At 55.3% G+C, this 24,385-nt stretch overlaps 1 protein-coding gene across 3 annotated transcripts in view; it reads right to left on the reverse strand.

Moving 5' to 3' along the window:
* MGLL (monoglyceride lipase) overlaps positions 1-24,385 on the reverse strand; it is an 85,705-nt gene that overhangs the window by 55,590 nt on the left and 5,730 nt on the right. The window lies entirely within an intron of this gene.

A 24,385-nucleotide genomic window follows, 5' to 3' on the forward strand; every position in this document is an offset into this window, starting at 1 on the left:
AAATCCGAACATGAGCTGAGCTGTTGGCACAGACCAGGCAGTGCCCGCAGCAGCAGCAGCAGCAGCAGCCACAGAAGTGAGGCTGCACAGGGGGCCGACAGAGATCCCTTTCCTGGAACTTCTTTAACGCCACTGGGGAGAAGGCAGGGACTCGGGGAGGAGCCCAGCCCCAGAAGCAGATGGCCTTGCTGGCAGCCAGCCCCTGGAGCTGGGACAGCTCCCGCAAAGGCGTTATCACCCTGTGCCACAGCCTAGGCCCAGGCTGGCAGATCTATAGGCTCTTAGAAGTTCCATGAGCCAATGAATTCTCTGGTTATGGATGGCCTGAGCAACCTGGCTGCTCTGGGTCTGTCTGCTCAGAGGGGACAGTCTTAACGCCATGGACTTCAGAGGGTGTCACAAGAGAGACAAGAAAATGCAGGTGGAATGCCCCGCCCTGGCCTGACCTGTGCAGCCGCATGCTTGGAAGCCATTTTCCCCCAGTTACTTGTGATCTGGGTTGGGTTTAAGCTCCAGCCTTCTCAAAAGCTGGGCCCTCAGTTTCTTTCCCCGTGAAATAGAGATGCCCCTGCTCCCCTCACAGGGGTGCTGAGATGAGATAGTGGACATGAAATTAGGATGCTGAAGGACTCTTGGTCGGGGTGGGGTAGGAGGGAAGTCCCTGCCTCCACAGTTTCCCTCTCCATCTCACTCAGCCCCTGGGGGATCAGCCACTGCCAGTCCCTTGGTCCAGGGAGGACTGCGACAGGATACCTGGAGAGACGGGCAGGAAACTGGTCAACCCCAGGGTGAGAAGGATGCATCCCCACCGAGAAGCCCCCTCTCCCACCCTTAGATTTGGCTGGACCCTTCAGAGGACTGCAGTCCCTCAGGCACCCAGAGGGAACCGGCAGCCTCCTTCCCCAGCAGAGCCAGGCTCCACATTTGTATCTGCCACCAGTCAGTGACCTGGGGAATCCCAGGTGGGGCTGACACCTGGGCCAAGCCTCCAGCACTAGAGCGGCAGGGCCTCAGCAGTCCCTCCACCCGCCCCCAAGCTGGGCGCCAGCATGACATTTTTACATCTCCAGACACCCCCTCGCCAGGCTGCCCGCTCCATCACCCACATCTACCCGACTCCTTCCTGCCAAATCCTGTGACTTGAGCCAATGTGCGCGGCGCGTCTGTGCTAGGGCCTGCGTGTGGGATCGCGGATTCCTTTCCTGTAACTGGAGCCGGAGCAGGCTGGGCTCCGTGGAAATCCAAATTTAACTCTGTCCCCTCCTCTTGAAGAGTTCCAGGAGCACTGGGGTCTGTGTGTCTCTGGCAGGCACGGCCCTGGGGGGGGGGGCGTGGGGGGGGGGAGGACAGAAATAACACCAAATCCAGGACTCAAGAACTCCACGGAGAAAGCCGGAGGCAGACGGCTGCCTGCCACACAGACCCGCACTGCCCAGCTCTCAGAGGTGGGGAGGACGGATGGAAAATAACCCAGCGTGCGCAGGCTGGTGCCAAGCCAGGCATTAGATAACAGCTGATGCCAACAGCTGACGGCTGCTCTGGCCAGATACCAGCCTCGAGACATGATTATGTGTTAACTCATTTAACCCTCGCGGCAGCAACGTGGCAGGGAGGGGGCTGCCGGCCTGCCATTTTCACAGATGAGCAAAGTGGTGCCCAGGAAGGCTAAACAGCCCACTCTGAAGACACACGGTTTGGGGGGCGCAGGCGGGAGGTCGACCTGAACCCACCCAGGCTATTTCGCAAGTCCACCCACATGGCCACTGTGGGATTAAGTACTAGAAGAGAAAGAGCAGCCTGAACATGGTCAGCCCCTGCCCCTAATGCCCATGCCAGGCTTATCCCTCTAGCTTCCATACCCTGCCCTTGACCTTGGCTGGACCATTCCCCTACAAACACCAACATGCTCCCCAGCTTCCATCACACTGAGTTAATGGCTCTCTCTGGATCCCTGCATCTCTTATCCAGCGTGTGCCATAAGCCAGCATAGGGAGACCAGGTATTCACAGAGCATGACACTCAAGTTTCATTATCTGTCCTGGGCTCCTGTTTCTGGCAGCTGGGGCAGCCTCTGCTCCATAAACGTTGAATGAACGAACAAACGCATGAATGGCTCACTCTGAGAAGGGGGTTCTGCCACCTGCCATGGAGCCAGCGGAATGTGAATGCTTCAGTGGGAAGGGCGGAAGCAAGGGGTGCCCCAGCAGGAACTTCTGCCAAGGACATTCAAGGTGAGGGAGGAGGGGCTGGACGGGGCGGGCAGGCCTCCGTGAGAGCCTGAGGAACCTAGCTGGCCACCAGGGGTCCTGGGGAGGGTGGGAGAAGCAAGCTGCAGCAAAGGAGCCCTGGCCGTGTCCCCCAGGGCAGGCTCTGGGCGAGGACCGAGAAGGCAGGAGGACCTCAGCACGAGTCCCATCTCTTTCCTTCTCAAAGCCATCCTCCAGGAAGAGGGTGGAGTGACAGTCCTCCTGACACAGCATCTGCTTCCTTCAGTCATTCTTTCCAAACAGGCACAACTCCAAGTCCAGAACTCCAAGTCTGCAACCAGTGCCTCCCATCTTAGCACCACCCAGCTAGCTGTGTGACACACACCTGATCCCCGGTAACAGGTGCTGACCTGCAGAGGCACCAGCTCCAAGGGCTCCTGGGTCGACTCCAGCCGGCCACAGGCCTTGGTTAGTGATACGTCCTCTCCATGTCTTACATACGCAGAGGCCTCATGAAGCGTGAGTGATGCAAGAGTAAGCAGCCCAGCACCCAGCGCCAGCCAGGTGACCTTCCAACAGCACCGCCCTGATGTGTGACCTCAGCGGCTTGGATGTGCAGCAGGTGTGGGTGGGGAAGGGAAGCCCTGGCCCTCTACCACACTGACACACCCTTCATGGGCACCATGATCTGTAGGAGAGAACTGCACAGAGACTCCCAGTGTTGGATCCAGTCGACGATCCTAAACAGTTCCCGTTCCACAAGAGGTTTTCCAGGGCAGCCCACAAGTCGGCTGCAGATTCTGCATGTGAGATAAACAAGCGCCCGGAATCACTCGTTTGTCAAGTTTCCCGAATGCATCACAGCAGTATGCGTGATGTCATCGAAGGACCCCCGAGATGACTCAGGCTCAGCTCCACCACCCGTGCAGTGGCTTTGTGGGTTTCAACTTCTCTGACCTGATTTCCCACTAGCACTGCCTCCCCACAGAGACCTGCTGGGGGAGCACCTGGCTCCCTCCACTCAACCCCAACCAGCCCAACCTCCTGTGGTCCCTCACTTGGGTACTAGCTCCCCCATGCAGGCTGCCTCCAGGGGCCACTTCCCCCTGGGACCCGCCACATGAGCCTGCCCTGATGGAAGTCCTTGGTCCTCCGAGCAGCCTCTGGTTACCCCGGTGAGAGTGGCTGAGGTCCCTGTGGTACAACGGCCTTCCTCCACCCAGCAGTCAAGCGCCTGTGGAAAGCCCCCAGCTCAACGTCCACAGCCCTTGCTCTGACCTTGACCTTTAGCACTGCCTTCTGTGCACAGGCTGCAAGATCATAGTGCCCGGAAGCCCAACCTGCACACCCTATGGCCGCCTCCTCCTCCCCAACCCTTCCGTTTCCGCCTGGGAGTCACCCTGCTTTAAGGACTCCAGGGGGCCTCTGCAGCCTCCGGGGCCAACGCCCAGCTGCCGCTCCCATGTCACAGCCGGACTGTTCCACACAGCTGCGGTTGGCTATTTTCGGGTTTGGACTGCAAGGGCGTGTGCAGCTCCAGCCATCAGGGGGTAGCGATTCTTGTCCTTGGAGCCAGGCCCTTGCTTCTCTGCCCAGACTCCTCTCAACCACAGGAACACCAGTGTGGGCGGAGCAGCCCCACCTGACCCTCCCAAGGCCAGAGATTTCCTCCCTGCTTTTTCAGAGACTCTCCAGGCCACCAGCTCCCTTGGCTTTTATTTTTTTTCCCGAAGATTTATCTATTTTTTTTTTATTGGAAAGTCAGATATACAGAGAGGAGGAGAAATAGGGAGGGAAGATCTTCCGTCCACTGACATCCCCCAAGTGGTTGCAACGGCCAGAGCTGAGCCAAACCGAAGCCAGGAGCTTTTTCCAGGTCTCCCATGTAGGTTCAGGGTCCCAAGGCTTTGGGTCATCCTTGACTGCTTTCCCAGGCCACTAACAGGGAGCTGAATGGGAAATGGGGCCACCGCGATTAGAATAAGTGCCCTTATGGGATCGGGGCACATGCAAGACGAGGACTTTATCTGCTAGGCTCCCGTGCCGGACCCTCCCTTGCTGTTGTTCTGCACTCAGCAGCAGGTGGCTAGGGTCCCCCTCCTTGGGGAAGTGTGAGCCAGCCACTGAGGCCACTCACTACTGGCTGCTGAGTCCCAGTCTATCTTTCCCTCCCACTCTCTGCAGAAACCTGAATCTACCATCTTTAGGCATAAGGCTTTAAGAGGCTTGTTCTGAAAGAACTCACTCCATTTTTTTCCCTTCCCCTGGACCAATAATAGAACAGGAAATAAACAAAACATTGCTGAGATTTCTAAAATCATGTTGTAAGATTCAACCAAGGGGCCAGTTTATAATATAGTAGGTTAAGCTGCTACCTTCCAGTCCAGCATCCTATATGGGTACCAGCTTGAGTCCCAGTTGCCAACATAACTCTCTGCTAATGCTCCTGGAAAAGCAGTGGAGGACGGACCAAGGGCTTGGGCTCCTGCACGCCTGTAGAAGACCTGGAGGAAGCTCCTGCCTTCAAACTGGTCCAGCCCTAGCCACTGGGGTCATTTGGAGAGTGAACAAGCAGATGGAAGATCTCTCTCTTCAGTAACTGACTTGAAAATAAGTAAATCTTTGAGGAAAATGAAAGAAACACGATTACTCACAGCCTCAGGCACTGCACCTGGAAACAGGAGTGATAACAGTGATAAGCTGTTTCCTAGACATGCCACAACGTGCCCTCCCAGTCCACAGCACAGCCAGGTCCCTCCCCTCTGTGCCAGTCAGGGCTTGCTATGTTGAGATGCTGAGGACACAGGGGGCTCATGCACCTGCTCCTGGCCACCTGTTTGCCCTGGTGTGCATCTGGGTTTTCATACTTGGCTTATACAAAGTATACACATTTGTGCCAAAAACTGCTGGTGCCCAGACCCACCCGGGGGCTATGGAATACCATGACCAACGGCTAGCCTACCTGAACTGAAGAAATGAGCCATCCACCTTGGCTGCCGGCCAGATGGAGGCCTTACCAACTCCTACTCACTGGCAGCAGTGGCTTCCCCAGGAAGGTTTAGGCGATCAGACTGGAGCCAGACACACAGCACAGTGGCACAGCTACTGGACCATAGCAGGTTTGGCAGCACTCGCTGCCCATCCAGGTCCCTGTGTGCACCTGCCTGTGTCTGGAGGAGCCCGTTTAGACAGAATGCACAGGATGGAAGGCAAGAGAATCCTGCTAGGCATGACTAAATAAGCAAGAAAAACAGGTGCTGTGCATGTTACAACAAATGTAACTGTATTTTTAAATGTTAACATTTGAACAGAACGCTTGGTGCCACCGCTTGCAGCACCCATATTAATGCCGGTTTGTGTCTTGGCTGCTCCACTTCCAATCCAGCTCCTTGCTAATACACTGGGAAAGCAGCAAAGGATGGCCCAAGGACTTAAACCACCACACTCACATGGGAGGCCAGGGAGAAGCTCCTGGCTTCAGTACAGTCTAGTCCAGTCCAGTCCAGCCCAGCCCAGCCCAGCCCAGCCCTTGCAGCCTTTGGGAAGTGAACCAAAGAATGGAAGATAAATCTTTCCCCCTCTCTCTGACTTGCAAATAAATAGAATCTTTCAAAACAACAACAAAAGAGTGAGTGGCAGGAAAGCTGTGCCCTCCACACTTCCACCGGAGCCCCCTTGCCCTGTGTCACGTACACACCTGGCCAGTCCACCGAGCAGAACATGCCAGGCAGCCTCCATACACGTGATGTTGAGAAATGCACACACACATGCAAATGCCACCCATCTACTGAGGACGAGAACATGGGTTACTGTAGAGAAACCCCTCCACAGTCCAAGCCCCCGGGCTAGCCATTACGCACATGACAGGCCAGCAGCTCCTTCCAGGTCACCCTTTCTACAGATAACAGAAGTGCTTTGTGATTTATCTGTAACTCAATTATGAACTTATCAGCATTGTTTTTAATTACAGTCACTCTGTATGTTTCATTTGGGATCCTGCCTTTTTTTTTCCCCTGACATTTGGTCTGGGAACATTTCCCCATGGGAACAGCACCACTGCCTCCCTGCAGAGCATCTGCAAAGGTAAAGGGGGAGCATGCTGGAGAACCCCCCCACACCCCGACACACACAGCCCAGCCCACAGTCCCTGCAGGCATCCAAGAAACAGGGAGCTACAGACATGGCTGGCACTGGAACCACCACTCCTGCCCTTGAGCTCAGAGCAGACATTACAAGTCAATGGCAGCTTCCTTTTCCACTGGATGCACCAAGCCTAAGGAGGGGTTACAGTTCGGCTCTGGGTCCTGGCTTGCTAATGCCTGGTTCGGAGAGGGCTCCATCGATGACTTCCACCCAGGACTCGGCCCCACCATGCACAGCAGCTTTTGCATTTTGCTCAGTCCTTCAGTTAAAGACAGCGTTGTGGGGTTGGGTGGCTGAGATCTGAATCTGGCTCCAGGCAGAGTCCAGCAGGTGACATGGCTCCCAGTTCCACCACTAGTGGCAGGGCCAGTTTGTCTGGACTCCAGACCAGGAGATGAGAATGCTCAAGAACATAGGTACACAAGCCCCCCAACCAGCACTCCATGACTGCCTGCTGTGCCTGCAGTGCCTGAAGTCTGCAACCATCTACCCCTTATGGCAGTGAACCTTGGTCATAGTGGCACTCTCCCAGCATTCAGATAATCAGATCCTGGAGTAGGCCAATCCTAAAGTTATTCAGCTGGAAAATGACAAGCTCTAGCAAAGTCGTATTTCCCTATAAATGTGCTAAAGCAAATCCACCTGCTGCAAGCAGGGTGGGGCTGGATGCATTTGTCCACCTCCCACCCCACTCCCATCAGCTGCCAACGAGAGAGGAGTTAGACTGGGTGGTAGGCAGTTAGGGTATTCTGGGTCCCCAAGTCACCATTTTTTTTTTTCTTTAAATATAAAAGGGTATTTTCCTCACCATGTCTTAGATTCACCAGAGCACGTCTCTCCCAAGGGACAAGGGCGACATCAGCATTATCAATTCCCCACCTGAAGCACCAGCCATTATCTCCGGCCACTGTGTGGGAGGAAGTAGTACTTACATTCCCAAGGCCAGGAATGTCCAATGTCTGACACCTGTCTGGTCTCTTGCCCCAAAGCCAGATACCAGGGGGACCAGGAAATTCCTTTTGTCCTTGGAAAACCCCCTTTGAAGTAAAGCTTTAAAAGGTGCTTTCCCCACCATTATTACGGGTCTCTTCTTTCCACTTTTCCTCCTGCCACTATGGCAGAGGACTGGGGCCATTTTACTTTTTCTCTTACCACTATGGCAGGGGTAAGGGTCCCTTCTATCTCAGAGCCCCCTACCATCACTAGGACGGGAGCCTCTTTTCTCAACCTTTCTAATAAATCTTGCTTTAAAACTAAACTGTGTCCACACAAAAATTCTTTCCTGCGAGACAAGAATTGAGGTTGCTGCTGTATTCAGGGTCAAAAACCCTACAACGCCAACAGCTCTTATTTCCCTGGGGTCACTGTAGGGTTCTCGAGGCAGGCTGCCACCTTCCTGTCCCTGCAGTCTTGCACAATGGAGGAGTGAGTGCAGCAACAGTCCTTGGTCCGGGAGCACATGCTGAGCCTCACACACGCCTGTCACCCACAGCAGCCTGGCCACATCAACACCGCCCCCACTGTCCTCTGCCTCCCTTCTCTGCACAGGCCACCTGCCGGCACTGTGTTCTACTCAACTGCCGGGCCCGTCGCCTCCCTGTGTGGACTCTTCCATGTTCCAGGCCCTGAGCTGTACCCACGAAGATACAACTATAGAGGGGCTGGGTTGGGCTTGTTGTGTGCCAACAACATCCCCAGGGTGAACAAGCATCTCCTACCCAGAGCTTCCCCTTGACCTGTCCAACTCGATCCAGGGTTGCTCTGTGCACAGCTGTGCTCTGAGCTAAAAGACCCAAAAACAGAAACCGAGGACAGAAAGACAGCAAGCACGTACTGTCCGTGTAGGACGGTCTCTGTGGTTCCCGATGTATATACTTAGGGTTTTAAGGATCCTGAATGCCACTTGTATCCTCCAATATTCCAGACCAGAAAAGCAAAATTCCTTCACATCAAACCAGAATTCCTTGCACAGCACAGGAGAGCCCTTCCCATGCATCCCAAGTAGCCATTTTTAACTCACTGGAGTCACTGTCACCAGGACCTTGTCTCATTGTGACAGACACACAACTACCCAGGACTCGAACTGGTACCCACGTGGGATGCCAGCACTGCAAGTGGCTGCTTAACCACTTATGTGTGCAAGTCGGCCCAAGGTTTTGTCACCTTCTTGAAGCACCTATGGGTGCAGTGGAGCCGTAACGTGTTGGGTGGCACCTAGGAACAAACACACTCATCCTGGTGGCTTTCCTGGCTCTCATTTAACATGTTTTGGGGACTGCTCATGATTGCATACTATTCCACTGCTAGGATATTCTGTCTCCTACCCACCCTGATCCTCCTGCTGAGGGCTGTGTGTGTCGTTTCTGATTAGGTGGGCACCAAGTTGTGCAGTGGGCATCCCCGTGTGTTACTTCCTGCTACTGGGGCTAGGTTTCTCCCCAAGCAGTTGGTCCCATGGTGTAGTCAGTTAAACACTTACAATGCTGACATGCCATATGGGTGCTTGAGTCCTGGTTGCTCCACTTCTAATTCAGCTGCCTGCTAATGTGGCTGGGAAAGCAGTGCCAGATGGCCCAACTGCTTGAGCCCTGGCACCTGTGTGAGAGACTTAGCGAAGCCTCTAGGCTCCTAGCTTCGGCCTGGCCTAGTCCTGTCTTTTGTGGCCATTTAGGGAATGAAGCAGCAGGTGGAAGACTGACCCAGACTGACCCCACCACCACCACCCGTCTCTCCTTCTCTAACACTGCCTTTCAATACATTTTTTTTTTTTTTTTAAAGAAAAAGTTTCCCTATGATGTGGAGCTGGTGGTGGAAGGAACAATTGCATGGGGCTTGAAGATGCTCACTGTGTGGCCAGGGCACAACAAACTTTCCCTAAGGGGGAGGAATACTTAAGGGTCCTGCTCCAGCGCCTGGTGACATCAGACTGCCAACCTCATTGCCGTGAGATGGTGTCTCACCGTGGGCCTGGTTCCCAGGCTCTTGAGTCTCATGAGGTCGAGTGTCTCCTGAAGGGCTGTGCTGCCTGGCGCTGCCATGGCTGTGGCCATCCAGGAGCCCCTGCCCTCCTAGGACCAGTGAGTTCCCATCCATTCTCCAACACTGAGGGGGCAAAGGGACCCCGTGTCTGTGTCGGGTGAGAGCGGACACTGTGACATCAGCTTTCTGGTTCTCCCAGCCAGATTCTCCAGCCTGTGGGTCTTGGCTATGTTATTGTCCCTGGCCCTTGGGGGCTGGAAGGGCCTCTGCCTTTTGCTTAGTCCCACAGCTCGGGATGGTGCCCAGCACAGTGTGGCTGCTTTGTGTGTTAGGAGAAATGCTGATTGCTTCTGCTCTGGCCGGCTCTGGTAGGAGGAAACCGGGGGTCCCTGTTAGATGACACCTGTCTGGCTTGGAGCCTCCATCTCACACCCAAAGTGGGTTCTCAGGTGCCATCATCAGGCAACGTCTCTCAAGGCCCCTCACCTCTGAGCCAGAAGTCCTGGGTGTCCAGGGGGTAGGGGGGACCCCTCGATCCCTGCTCTGCCCCTGCACTTTCCACCAAGTCCTCCTCACCTCCCTATTTGTTCCTTCCCTTCCCTCTGCTACCACCCCCAGCCCTCATCACCCCAGACCCAAACGATTCTGACAGCCTCTGGCTCCACACCCTGCCCCCAGCCTCTCCCACTCAAATCTGTGCTGGTACACCCTCCAGCTTCCCGTTTGCCGGCCGCTCTGCTGTCATGGCGGACTCCTCCCCAACCCCACATCTAAGCAGACCTTCCCTGTCCTGGCGGTGACTGGGGGGTGGGCGGTGCTCAGCCCTATCACAGCCTTCATGCAGTACCCTGGCCATGGTGCAGGGGAACTGGCACTGTGAAGCTACAAGCATTCGGCACATCCCCACACTTGGCCTGGCTGAGCTGAAAGGCGCCAGAGACAGAGCACAGAGAAGACCAGAGTTGAGAATTAGGAGACATACAGCCATGGTTCCCGCAAGAAAGCCAGAACTCAAAGATCCCTAACACCAAAATGATAAGCAGAGCCACCTGGCCAGCCACCTGGCCAGCCCCACGGCCCCCGCTCCCCCACACCCTCCCAAGGTCCCTGGAGCTCAGGCAACTTCACAGAGCTCACCCTGCCTGCCCCAGGTGGGTGGCGAGTTGAACGGGGCTCTGCTTGTGAGGCGCCTGGGCCCACCGTGGACCACGCCAAGTGCACTCCTTCTAGGCTTTTCCTGGGGAGTAAACAAACAAGGCTGAAGGCACGGGGGAACCCATATGCAGTCACCTTGCGGTCCTCACTGCTGCCCTGTCATTGCTCAGCTCTGCTGTGGCAGAGTGTCAATCAGGTCTCCCATGCTCCTAAATTGCTCTAAGCACAGGTTCTCCCCAAGGCGGATCTCGGCACTCTCTGAGATAAAACGACCGCTTACCTTGTGAGGGAGCAGCCTTAATGGCCCTCCTGCGAGCTACACTGTAAGGCTACAAACTGCTGCCAGGCCCATTCCTCCTCCTCTTCCTCGCACAGGTTACAGACATTTTAGCCTGACATGTGGCTACCAGACGGAGCCGGTACCTCCCAGCCTCCCTTGCAGCCGCATGACCAGGTTAGGCCAACAGAAGACATCTACTTGAAATGATGTATCAGCTCCAGACTTCCTATCCTCCTTGTCGGACTCACAACGAGGCTGTAATGAGCATTGCTAATTGGACCAAACCCAAAGGCTGGCGGAGCACGAGGATGGAAGGCACCTGGGTCACAGTTCTGGCTCTTGGGCCGCTATATCAAGGATCTCAGAGAAATAAGCCTCTTACCTCAAAGGCTCCAACTGTTGAGGTCTCTGGTACAACACGACGCCTGCCTGCACGCATGCGAACTATCATTACTGTGATTAAGGTGTGTCTTCCTGCCACAAGTCATCCACCTGCCCCAACCGACATCACTCTTGTCTCTGAAACAAGCATGGCCATTAAGCATCACGGGTGGACCTGGGAGCTGCATAGGAGATGCCTAAGTCGCTGCAGGTGCGGCGTCCTCGCTAAGCTCCTCCCCCGTAACCTGAGCTCCGCCCCCTCAGAGATCACCAGCTGCCGGTCCAACTCCCCATAAGCTGCCGACACCTGAGTTCAGAATTCAACAGCGAGGGTGGGCAGAGAGGACAGCAGAGCTGCTGACAAGGGGGTAAGGTTTGAGCGTGACATGCAGCACGTGCAAGCTACGCTAAAGCATTTACTTCCTCCGGAAAGGAAAGATAAAGCTTGTCATCAACATGTATTTCTGAAACGCACTGCTCTTATGATACTTAAACACTTAGAGAAGATGAGGCCCACAACACCAGCGGGAAACCTACTGTGGTGACAGCTGCGGCCCAACAGGGACAAGCCAGCCTCGGGCCCACTCAGCCCTCAGCCACCCACTCCCTCCTTCACAGGGCACCTGGGGCGCACGCCTGTGCCTGGAGCTGGCTCTGAGTTAGATGAAGTGCCTACCTTTAATGGGAGGGAGATTCCAGTCTGGCAGCACAGCCAGTGGGGGAGACTGTGGAGAGAAAACCATGCCGGGACGAGGGGCACGGTGGCAGCAACAGACACTCCGGCCAAGCTTCACCACCCAGACTTGCTTCTCAGTATGGGAGGTCAACACGGACCAGAGCCTGGCTGGAGGGGGGCGGAGAGGAAGGGGCGTTCCCTCCTTCAGGTGTGAGCCAATAAGACGCAAACCCCAGCCCCAAAAGGAGGAACCACGGGAAGCACTCAGAAGGAGCACAGCGACATCCTGGATTCCCTAATAAGATTTAATTATCCTCTCCCACATTGCGCCTCCCTCCTGGAAGCTCCTGGAGGTGCAAACAGCATGTCAGCTGCGGGCAGAGATGGCTAATTGCCTTGCGTCAACTAGGTTGGAGACTCAGATGGCAATCATTATTCCTGCAACACCAGAAAGCCGCTGCCTCCATGGTGGGGATACAACCTCCAGGAATGATCTATTTTTAATCGAATAGCAGTCCTGCAAAGGGGTGGGGCTGAGTCCTTCATCAGCATGTGTAATGTCTTCAGATGCCCCCTCACCTCGCCTTGCCCGGCGATCAGTCAGGGCCAGCCCGGCCCTGGCCAGCTCCGAAGACAGTCTGGTGCCAAGGGCTCCTGGGGTGGGGGAGGTGCGTCGGGATCAGTATTTGGCCTTGGCCTTCTGGGGCTGCTGTGGACGGCACTTGGAGGAACCTCACAGCCATCCTGGAGTTCTGCAAGATGACATCCCAAGGCCCAGATGTACAGGGGATAGCTGGAGCCTGCTGGGCTTTCCCGCACAGCAGAGGGCTCGCCTTTGCTTCAGACCGAAAAAGCAAATGCCCATCTCAGTCCACCTGAAGGAATAGGGAGAGGGGTGTTCTGGCCCCCTCAGCTCCTCCCTTCCCATAGCGTTTCCCCCTGCCCCCCAACACCTGCAGGCTCTGGCAGCTTCCTTCCCCTCTCCCACCTCCTTGGGGGTGTGCACAGAGCAAGAGACAAGAGAATGGGTTCATTAACTGGTGGCTTGGAAGTGGAGCTGTACACAAACATCTGGGGCCAAGGTGACACAGGAAGGCTCTACACCTGCACTCATGGGGAGGGACAACAGAATGGCTCCACATACACAAAACCGCCGGGGACAGTGCAGGGCACCCAGCAAAGAGTTGGGGGTCACTGCATTTAACACCACCCATTTAACACCACCCAAGGGCACCAGGGGAAGGCTGCCTCTGCCTAGTCCAGCCATCCCACTCCTGTGAGGACATAAAAGGGCACCAGGATGGTGCCCACCCTGCTTCTCCGGTCAGGACAACAAGAGGCTAGCGCAGCATGCACTGAGCCAGGGATGGGGGAGGGGAAGCAGGGCGCAGGGGGGAGGGGAAGCAGGGCGCAGGGGGGAGGTGTCTGTTTCTGTCTCGTGATCACCTTCTATTTGCAGCGCCTGAGCAAGTGGGAGACCGGCCTTCCATTTCCTGTGTTAGAATAAAGTTTCTCCTTTAAATAGATTTAAGGTAAAAAAGAGAGAGAGAAAGTGGGCTGATTCAAACTAAAACTGCGAGTGCTTACAACAGGGTAGCACGTGGACGCCATGGCTTTGAGAGGTAGGGAGGACCTGACATAGGGGTGATTGCTTAAAGGAGAACCCCAAAGTGGGCTGCGGCAGGAGAGGGTGGGGAGGATGGGGCAGGGCAGCAAACATCACATATAGGAGCCCTGGGGGCAGAAGGCACACACAGTCAGGGGTCCCAGGCTGTCACCAGCCAGCCAGCAGGCTCCTGTCCAGCAGTAGGGTCACCCCCTGCCCAAAGCTCTCCTGGCCACCCTCACCGGCAGAGTTGGCTGCCCGCCCCCTCCCCACTCCGCTGCTGCCCAGCTCGCTCCTACAGCTGCTCTCACTTGCCCAGCCACAGCTGGCCTTTGGAGGTCAGCTGGCCTTCGGAGGTCCTGCTGTGGCCAGCTAGGAATGAAGCAGAGAATACGGGGGAGCCTGGATCCTCTGTGCCTGGGGATGGCACTAGAACCCCCGCTCCCCCCCCCAGAGCCCACAGTACGTTCCAGATTCTCCAAGCCTGTGCGCATCTGCAGTAGTTAGTTCTGGTATGGTCAGTGGTGCTGCCTTTGTAGTTTAAATTTCTCATGTTGTCACAATGAACACACGTTTACCCACCCACACAGAGCCAATGTCATGGGCAACACCCAAACAGAACCATTCAAGATGAGCAAGCAGAGGTCAGGCCCCTCTGAGAGGCGGAACTAGTCACAGCCAGGCCTGGCCAGGCCAAGCAGTCTGAGCAGGTGGCCAGGACAAAGCAGGCGAGGGTCCCCATGGGGCTGCAGACGCCCTCAGGTCCTGGAGACCACCCCCTGTGTCTCCAAAGAATGAAGATCACAAGCCAGCCACACGGATTCTGTAAGGTGGGAGAGGCATGCAGAGGGCTCCCAGAGAAGGAGTAGGGGTCTCCCTCTGGGGCCCCCCGTGGAGGCTCTGCCAGGGAACAGGTCATGCCTTGGTGGGCCCAAGCCACACAGGGGAGCAAAGGGAGCTGCCAGCAGTCAGAGGTGTGACTCCGAACCCCAGCGGGTAAGGATGTGCTGGGCTCTGGCTTATGTAACACGCTTTTTCTTTTTTCTTTTTCTTTTTTTCCTTTCCTTTTTTTTTTTTTTTTCCTGGAAGGAGAACAGCCTGAACTTCCCAAGACTGCAGATGGCTCCAAGTTCTTCTGGGTGGCGAAATGCCAAGTGGATGGCAGCAAACGATTGGGAACTTATTGAGAATGCAGGAGCGGTAATTCGGGCGAGCGGAGGGAGGCCAGGGGTGGAAGGCCAAAGGACCAGGATCTTCAGGACCCAGCCGGGGTCTCTAGGCTCCCTGATGGCCGGAAAAGGCAGCTGCAGCCGGGCCAGCATGATCTGAGCAGAGAGCTGGGACTGGAGCACTGAAAGCCTGGTTTCCAAAGGCGATGAAACTTACACAGACACTGGTTGCAAAAAATAGTTCAGGGAAGGCAGGAATTCAAGGAACACACCCGCCTCTCCACAGCCCTCTGGGGCTGAGCCAGGCATATGGGCCAGGGCTTCCTCGCCAACCGGGGCTTCGGTGGTGCTGGAGCTACCCAACACCCATCGCCTGGATTTCTGAAGGCACTGAGAGCCTGGGCAAGGCGCAAGCACAGGATGCCAGAGTTCCTCCTCCGGGAAGCTCTCCTGGCTGAGTACATTGTCAGGATGCCCGACCCTGGCACAGGAACCATAACCTTGTGCTGTGAGCCCTTGGAAGTTGGGGAAATAGGAACTCTGTGTGATCTCTCCATCCTTCATAGCCCAGCCAAGGCCCATTACAGGGATAGTGAACAGTAAATATTAGTTGAATGAAACAGGTAGATGGATGCATGCATTGAAGAAAGGAAGGATGGATGGGTGGATGCTGGCCGTGGGGATGAGGAGGGAGCCTGGCGGATGGATGGGTGAATGGGTGTGTGGAAGCATGCATGCATGGAGTGGTGGAAAGATGAGTGGGCGAGTCGAAGGGTGCGTGGATGGATGGACAGATGGTTGGGTGGGCGGATACACAGATGCATGGATGTGTGGGTGGGCGGCAAATGCATGGAAGGTAGGAAGAATGGATAGATGGGTGGGTAGCAGGAAGGACAGATGAACATTTACAGCTATGCCTGTGTTGCCTCCCTTGAAGAGGCTGCAGAACTCCCAGGCTCTCTCTGGCTGGGGTCCTGGAAGCTGGGAAGCCAGGGGCCCCTCACATCCGGCACCCTTTTCTCTTCAGGGAGTCCTTGCAGCAGCACGAGAAGGCTGTTGGTGGAGCCAGCCCTCCCCCGCCACCCCACACCCCAACAGTGATCTTCTCCCAGGCTCTCTGCTTCTTAGCTGAGAGCACCCAGGCCAGGGACAAGGGGAGACTCCCTGGCCACCTGCTGGCCCTGATGACCTCTGTGACAAAGCTCTTTCCCAGGGTCCCCCCTTCTCTCTGCCTCCTATTATCTCTTTCTCCTTTACATGCTTCCTGATGCTGAACCAGAGCCTCTGCTCTGTCCCCTACATGAACTCCCACTGCCCTCAAGTTCAAGGCCAAGCAAGGCAGACCTCTTCCAACATCATCCCCGTCATCCCCCGTGCTCTAGCTATTCGCTCTGACGCTGTACCATCTGGAACACACTGTCCTCTCTGTCCAAACCGGTTCAGGCACGGTCTTCCCCAAAACCTTCTACAAAGCTGCTCCTAATAGAAAATGCTGGAAACCCCGAAGGGTGAAATCAAACTGTCCCTCCCACTCCATGACCTAGGGGTGATCCCAACTCCTAGTCCTAGTCCTTTTCTCTGGGGACTGGGTGTTTTCTCTGGTGGAGCTCACAGCCTGTGCCGTGCTCTGTGGCTGGAGGTTCCGGGTCTCCAGGTCGACACTGAGAAGCTGTGGCAGGATGGACATCTGCAGTCTGCTCTAGATCTTAAGAGAAAGGGTGTCTGCACCCAGTCGGAGGCCTCTGTGGGCCTTTGGGGGACGGTGCTTACTGGTGGAGGAGGGTCCATTCTGGTCATCGCCTTGGATGCCTTCATCACGAAAGCATGTTGGATTTTTGTGGCCGTGGGTGTGCAGTTTCTGGGCTTTACCAGCCCTGACTTATTTTCAGATATCAGATGACCCGTGCATTCCTGGGATGCATCTAACTTGACCATGTGTGTGTGTGTGTGTGTTTCAATGGTGCTAGATGCTGTCTCATCACAAATCTTGCATCTGTAGTTCATGAAAACATTGACCTGTGGCTTTCCTGCCACATCTTTATTTGCTGTCCAGATCACCCTGACCACGTGGAAGGAACCGGAGGTGTTCCTGGGCAGCTCTGGGAGGAGGTGGTGTTCATTCTGCCTGCATCTGTTAGATTTCAGCAGTGAACTCGCCTCGGCTGGGCTGGGCTTGGTGGGTGCTTTCCTGCTGATGCACTTGAGGTCTTGTTAGGAATTTATTCAGGTTTTCCATTTCTTCAAGTCAGCTTTGGTAGTCTGAATCTTTGTAGAAATGTGTCCTTTTATCTAAGTTGTCCAGTTTATTAGCATGCCATGGTTTCATAGCATTGCACTTAGCAATCCTTTTTATCTTGGAGACAGTTATCCTAATGTCTTGCTTTAGTGCTGACTTTATTTCTCTCCTTGATCAATCTAGATTTGCTTATTTGATTGATATTTTCAAACAATCAGCTTTCCAATTTGTTATTCTGTTTGTTTTTTTTTTCCAATTCTCATTCTCTTCGGTTTCAGCTCACCATTAGTTCCTTCTGCTTACTTCAGGTAAATTTTCTCTTCTGTGGCCAGTGTCTTCAGGTTTAGAGCAACACCTGCACCTTATAGGTGACTTTTGTTCCAGGCCTCTGAGGAGCAGCCCCACGGTGAGGATGGCTGGGGGGGTGGGTCTCTCCTGGCCTTGCAGGGCACAGATACGAGAATGGGGGACATAGCTCAACAGTACTCTGTGGAACGGTGTCCTACCCCAACTCTCAGACACCCTGCGGAATTTCTTTTTCCCTTTCCTCCAGGGTCTTTGATATATATGTGTGGGTTATTAGACATATGTGCTTATACATGTCTGCAGTCTCCAACCAGAGCCTCCGACGTGACCATCCCCCGATGCACAGCCGCTCCTGCAGGGTGACGGAGAATACGGCCCACGTTCATGTGTTCCTCTGGGGGCTGTGCTCCATCCTGTTAGGTTGCCTCTGAGCAGGATCAACAGAAGCAGGACCTGTTCTCCCTTTCAACCTTCTTGGTTCTGCCATCTCCTGGTGAGCTGCTTGCTCTATCAGGCTCTCCCCTCGTGGTCCCGAGGGGCTACTCAGGGCTCAGTGCCCAGTGGAGGCCATTTTGCAGGAGGATGCCGATGGTCTCCCGCTACAAGGCCCTGGGAGGATCTTACTGACTCACACAGGGCACTCGCCTGTCCCTGTCACAATGGCTGGGAAGGTGGGGAAGGGAAAGCAGACTACACTTGCCACCCAGCTAACCTTGGACCAGGGAAGAGGGCACAGTGGATGCCATCAGAGAGACACACAGGGTGAGGGCAGATGAGAGATATGATGCCACTCCAGTTTGGGACAGCTCTAGTGGGAGGAGGGACTGACCGGAGAGACGCCTGACCAAGGCCCTGCCCAGGCCCCAGCTGCATCCCTGCCATTCTCCATGTCCCCGGTCCTCTGCTGAGCTAGGAGACGTGCCCAGAAAGCTTTTCCTCCTCCTCACACGGGCTCGGAGGGGTCCAGCCTGGCCCATCTGGCAGGCTCCGTGCAGGCCCCAGCAGACCACATGCTCACCACTCATACTTGCCATCACTAGGAGGCATCTGGCTGGAGGCCTGAGAGCATCCACAGCCACCGGCATGCATGGCCACTGGTCACAGCCTGTGTGTGGGCAAACACAAGGCTGGTCTGGCTCTTCCACCCAGGACTTGCACATCCCGACCAGCTCCTTCACTCTGCGTGCCTGTGGCTTTGCAAAATGTGGTAGCAACTGTGTATGGGTGCACCCCCGCTCACAGGCAGGAAGGAGAGGGTGAAGGGAACAGGGGAGAGAGAGAGAGAGAAAGAGAGAGAGAAGAACGCAAGAGAGTAATTATCCTCAACTTGCTCTCACTGGCTTTTCAGCCTGCAGCCAAATTCCATCCTGGAATGTTCCAGAAACCTCCATGTCATGTTAGCCACTCCCGGCTACAAATAAAACTACAAGAGAAGGGGAAGCCGATCATGAGTCATATCCTGGGGATAGAAGTCAGCAGGAAGGAAGGGGGTGGCCACAGGCAGAAGGGGGCGCCTGGGCCTGCACCAGGCCCTAGTTTTACAGGGAGTTGAATCCTGGCATAAGCCCATCTGGTCTGCTGCCAGCTGGGCCAGAGAGGGTTTCTTATCCTGGATGGCCTTGGACGCAAGACATTGGCAAGTGGCAGGGATGAAACCAGAGGTAGGCCCAAGCGTGCAAAGGTCGGCTCCCCATCCAGGTCTAGGAGGTGAGCCCTAGGAAGCCAGGCAAGACAGCCGCAGCTGCTTTGAGCGCGCTGGACTGTCAGCAATGGCCAGCCCTGAGTGGCCCCTGGCTCCGTCTCAGTGTTGACGCCTGGATTCACAACAGTCACTTGGGGATGTTGGGCACTGGACCTGGAACATGGCCGGAAAGGTCCTAGGAGGCCCCTGGCATGCAAGATGAGGAAAGGGGGACCTTGGGAGGAACCAACCCTGCTGACACCTTGACCCTGGGCATCCAGGCTCCGAAACAGGAGCAGACATGTGCCTGCTGGTAAGGTCCCTGGCTCACCAGGGTCCTCGCAGACCAACACAACAGCCAGTCTGGTTCAGACTCCACACTGCCCACTGCAAGGGTGTCCTCCATCATGCTTCACAGGCTGCAGTCCCCAAGAACCCATGTCTATCTTGGGGTGTACCAGGCCCATTGCCCCCTTTCCCCAGACCTCCCGGCCCATTTCTCTGGCAGTGCCAAAACAGAGAGCCCCTCTCCATCTGCAAGACCCAGCTTTAACTCCTCTCCCAATACACAACTCAGAATCCACGCCCTTACACCTCCACACGACAACGCCCACGGCACCGAGCATCGCCTCCCTGAAAGACGCTGTGTGATGTTGTCAAAGGCAGGGATGCGGTGGCTGCTTCACTCCCCTGTCACAGAAATCTTGGGGGATCCGGGACACACACGATGGAGCTCAGAGAGAGCTGGTGAGGCGGAGGGGTTGGGCCGCAGAACCGCAGGAGTCTTTCGCTGCAAGCAAGCTCAAAGGACACTTAGATCAAATTAGAGTTCACCCCTCGGAGCCACACTCGGTGGCAATGCTTCCGTTCTCATGCTTGGAAACTATGGCAGTAGCGAGTTTGGGGACCTTGCTGTCCCAATCACCCCTCTTCTCTATAAAGGAAAGTTAAGTCACTTATGCAACAGACATGCATGAGGCTGCTTATTGTGGGCCGGGCCTGAACCTCCCGCAAAGAAAGGAGCTGTGGAGGAGATAGAATTAAAAGCTCAATGTAAACTCCGCCCCTGAACAGCTCAAAAATGCAAACCACCCTAGGGTTACAGAAAATGTAAACAGAGCCCTGGGAACTGGGAAGACCTCAGGAGTCAGGGGTGGAAACCTGTCTACAGGAACTCAGGCAGGCGCAGGAATAAGGTTCCAACTGTGGTCACCACTCTGAGCACCAAGAAAGAGCATTTCTCCATGTGGCAGATACCATAAACAGCAACACACTATCCTCCCCTGGCCTTGCTCCTTGGGCCTTCATGCTGACTTACCGGAAAGTCAGAGTTACAGAAAGCTATCTTCCATCTGCTAGTTCACTTGCCAAATGGCTACAACAGTCAGGGCTGGGCCAGGCCAAAGCCAGAACCCGGGGTCTCCCACTTGGATGACAGGGACTCAGACACTTGGACCATCTTCCACTGCTTTTCCCCCCAGCCATTACCAGGGAGCTGGATTTGAGGTAGAGCAGCCAGGACACACACCAGTGCCCACATGGAATGTTGGTGCTGCAGGCTGTAGATTTACCCGCTACTTCACAGCACTGCTCCCTATGAACTTGCTGTCACTACTGGGGATATTCATAAACTTGACATGAGCAGAGACTTGAAAAATACCTGCAGGACCCAGCATGGTCTCCTAGTGGCTAATGTCCTCGCTTTGCATGCACCAGGATCCCATATGGGCGCCAATTCTAATCCTGGCTACTCCACTTCCCATCCAGCTCCCTGCTTGTGGCCTGGGAAAGCAGTCGAGTACGGCCCAAAGCTTTGGGAACCCTGTACCCACATGGGAGACCCAGAAGAAGCTTCTGTCTCCTGGCTTCGGCTTGGCTCAGCTTCAGCCAACGTGGTCGTTTGGGGATGAACCAGCGGATGGAAGATCTTTCTCTCTGTATCTCCTTCTGTCTTGTATATCTGCCATTCCAATAAAAAAAATTCCAAAAGAAGAAGAAGAAGAACAAAGAAAAGCACCTGTATGTTGGTATTGGTTCTCATGTTGTACTTGGCCTTGGCTGGTCTATCAAGGGGGAGAAGAACAGAGGTGATCCCACCCAAGGCTAATGCCAGATCCCTGGGTAATGCCATTCAAGGTCAGCGAGCCCTTCTCTGGCCTGCTAGTGCCCACAGACCCAGCAGCCGACCACAGACCAAGGTGGAGCCAAGCCAAGAGCAATGGAAGACCGACCTGGATGGACCAGAGGAGAAAAACACAGCAAGACCCAAGGACCCTGAGACACAGGCCACCGAGGGGTGATGGGTAGGTTCACGGTTTGTAGGAATGGATGCCTGATTGGACGAGCTAAGTGGTGCTCAGCCCTCCGCCCGGCAAGAGTTCTCCCCCAGACACTGCCCGGGGATTTAGTGCAGGGAAAGTGTGTAATGACACCACGTGTTCTCAGAAGGAATCTCATCACCACCGCCTGACTTCCTTGTGGCTTTGCTTCCTCGATTCCATAAACAAAGCGCTCAGCCTTATACAGGTTTATGGGGGAGTCTGGAGTCTCCGTGAACTACAACTGGGATTTGACTGCTGAGGGAAAAAATAAACAACCTGGAGACTAGCAAAACAAACAGGGCAGGGGAGGGGGCAGTGACGTCAATACTCCCTTCCCTCTGCAGGGCCACTGGCCATGTTCACGCTCACGTCTCACTCCCCACACGCCAGGTGGTCAGGTACTGCCCCAAGACTTGGCTCCAAGCCATCCTAACTACCCCATGGGGAGGGGGCTGTCATCCCGCGGAGGCTAGTCAGGAAACTTCTGCAGAGCGCCCGGGGTCTACTCTGGGTCCAGCCCCGGGACTTAAGTTCTGTCTACTCTCCCGGAGTTTTGTTTTGAAAGGTGGATTACACAGGATACATGGGGCCAAAACCTCTACAATATCTAAACACAGCCGGGTTCTGTCTCCTGGAGCAGGCTATAAATGGCCTGGGAAAACCAATTGCTGTGACAAAGAGACAAAAACCAGAGGCCACCAGGGCCAGCGATGCGCTGTTCTCATTTCCTCCCATCCTCTGCTTGTTCTAGTCTTTCTTCCCCTCCTCCTTTCCTCTTCTGGGAGGGTCCTCTTAGCCCAGTCACTATCCCCGGAGGTCTCCAGGGTTACTCACCCACCTCCTCTCCATCTCCCAAGTGCACCTGCTGGGCGGCCCTGTCTCCCGGGACAACACTCAACTATCCTTGTGCTCTTGACCACAGACACATTGTACTTGGCCTTGGATGACCACGTCGGGGCAAGGGCTCCTAGTTGAGAAACCAGGGGACTGTCCCAAACAGGAAAACTGGCCCGATATCCCCGACAGGGCTCACTTGTAGCTTAAAGGGATGGGTGGGCGGCTCAGAAGCAAGGTCTGGGAAAGAAAGCACCACACGCAGAAGGAACACTTGCTCTCTGGCCCCGCACTGGTCCCAGGGAGAGGCCGGAAGAACCCCTCTCAACCCACCTAGGGCAGCCGTTCCACCTGGAGGATGAGGAGGTGAGACCAAAGCATGGACCCCTGGTTGGGAGTCTGGTACACCCTATGATCCTGTTTTCTTTCCAGAGAGGTACACAGACTCATGTGGGTCTGACCCCAAAAACGGCCCAGCAGCCCCTGCAAGTCCCTCTCCCAGGCTGCCCAGTGCCCGAATCTGTTTGCTCCATGCCCCCTCCATCTAGAATGCACACAGAGCTGGGACACCCATAGAAAGCTCCCCTTGGAACCTACACAGGGGAGATGAGGCCTGTGCCTCGCTCATTCAGGACAGGTTGAACACCCAGAATGGGAACAAATGATGAGCATTTGCTTGAGAGGTGTGTCAGGGCACGGCTCTGCCTGTAAGTTCAGGGCAGCTGCACGGGCACTGACCCGTGGCATGCAGCTCCTCTTACCGGCCTTGCAGGGCCCAGAGAACAAAGTCACCCCAGTGTCACCCAGCGGCCATCACGGCAGCCCTGCCCCCCCACCCCCTAAGGGACGAGGCTGAGTGACATGAAAAGGGTCTCCTACCATGGACAACCTTGGACGACCTTCAAATCTGGGACAAGGGTCATCTTGTAACCTCAGCTGTAAAAATTTGCACCACTAAAGATCATTTCCTTCACTTACACAATGGCCAATGGTTTGGTTTGCATTCCCGGGCAGAGGGCATCTGAGATTAAGGGTTGAACCCAAAAGGTGCCGACGAATGGACAGTGGCGGACAACAACGGCTGCTATTCAGGAAGCAGCTTATTTTGCTAAATTTTTTTCCCCTTAGATTCCACTGCAAAACAAAGCCAGATCTGTATCTGCAGAACATTCTTAGAGCAACTGGAGAGAAATTATCGCCTAACGAAGCTGTTGGAAAAATCAACTACAAGAATAGCAGCCGGCCTTTCCTCCTGCCATCAGAAGATCTTTGCTTCTCGAAGACGCTTTGGGGGGCGGGGGAGCCCAGAAGTGATGCCCTATTTAAAAAGAAGGCAGTTTCCTATGGTATCACAAAGGCAGAGACAGCAGAAGAACAAAGAGCTCCATGCAAGATGCTCAAACTTCTGAAAAAAATTAAAATAAGCAAAAGAATACAGAATACTGAGAGGCAGTAACCTGAGTTATAACTAGGGCACTGATTTTCCTGGTGACACCGAGTACCATCCAAGTGACTGGTCCCTTCCCCCACCCCCGAGCTCCTCACCTCTGCCCCTCTTGCCAGCTTTGGGCAGGGCTCCTCTGACACCGCCCCTGCCCCTACTGCATACCCTCCCTGCCAGGGACAAGCCCAGCTCCTCTGCAGAGAGGACGCTAAAGGTGCCTGCAGCAAAGGACAACTGTGGTAGGGCATCTGCTGCTCTCTCCTACTCCATAAGATGCTGGGAGTCTTCCCTCTCACTCTCCACGTACGTCCACTGCCTGCCCCTCCTGCCCCACCTGCTGTTGCTGCTGTCACTGGGCCAAGGGGTGACCCAGTCCTGCCACCTGGATTACTGCAGACCCTCTACCTGGTTGGCTGTCTCAGACACAGGCTCGTGGTCTCTAACCGCAGCCTGCTCCACTCTGCTCCTCTCTTTCCTGCTGGAGGACTTGGGATGGAAAGGGGTTGGGACTATACCTGCCCAGAGGAGTGCTGGTTTCCCTGCCTTGCATCAAAAAAGAGGGGAGTGGAGGCTGACAAAGCCTGAGGGAGGAGGGCCGGCAGGGCACAGGGGGTGTCTATGGATCCTGCCTGGGGGTCTCCTCACCAGTCAGGAGAAGGTGCCTGAGGCAGAGCTGGGGGCGGGCACAGGACCACAGAACCAGGTTCACAGTGGCTCCTGGAAGGCACAAACATGTTTAGCAAGGAAGCTGCCCCTGGGGAGGGGGCAAGTAGGGTGGCACCTGCTCCTTGCCCAGGTGGCACATGGTCACGAGGGCCATGAGAGTCGGCAGGGCCACCGGGCAGACAGGGGCACCCCCACCTGAGCCATGATGCAGCAGAGTTCCCAGGGTGCCGAACACCTGGGGCAGGAGCTGGGGGGCAGGGCAGGGCAGGGCAGGGTACTCTATTAGCTGGCCCAGCCCTGC

The sequence above is a fragment of the Ochotona princeps genome, chromosome 21 (assembly GCF_030435755.1).
Source record: "Ochotona princeps isolate mOchPri1 chromosome 21, mOchPri1.hap1, whole genome shotgun sequence".
NCBI lineage: Eukaryota > Metazoa > Chordata > Mammalia > Lagomorpha > Ochotonidae > Ochotona > Ochotona princeps.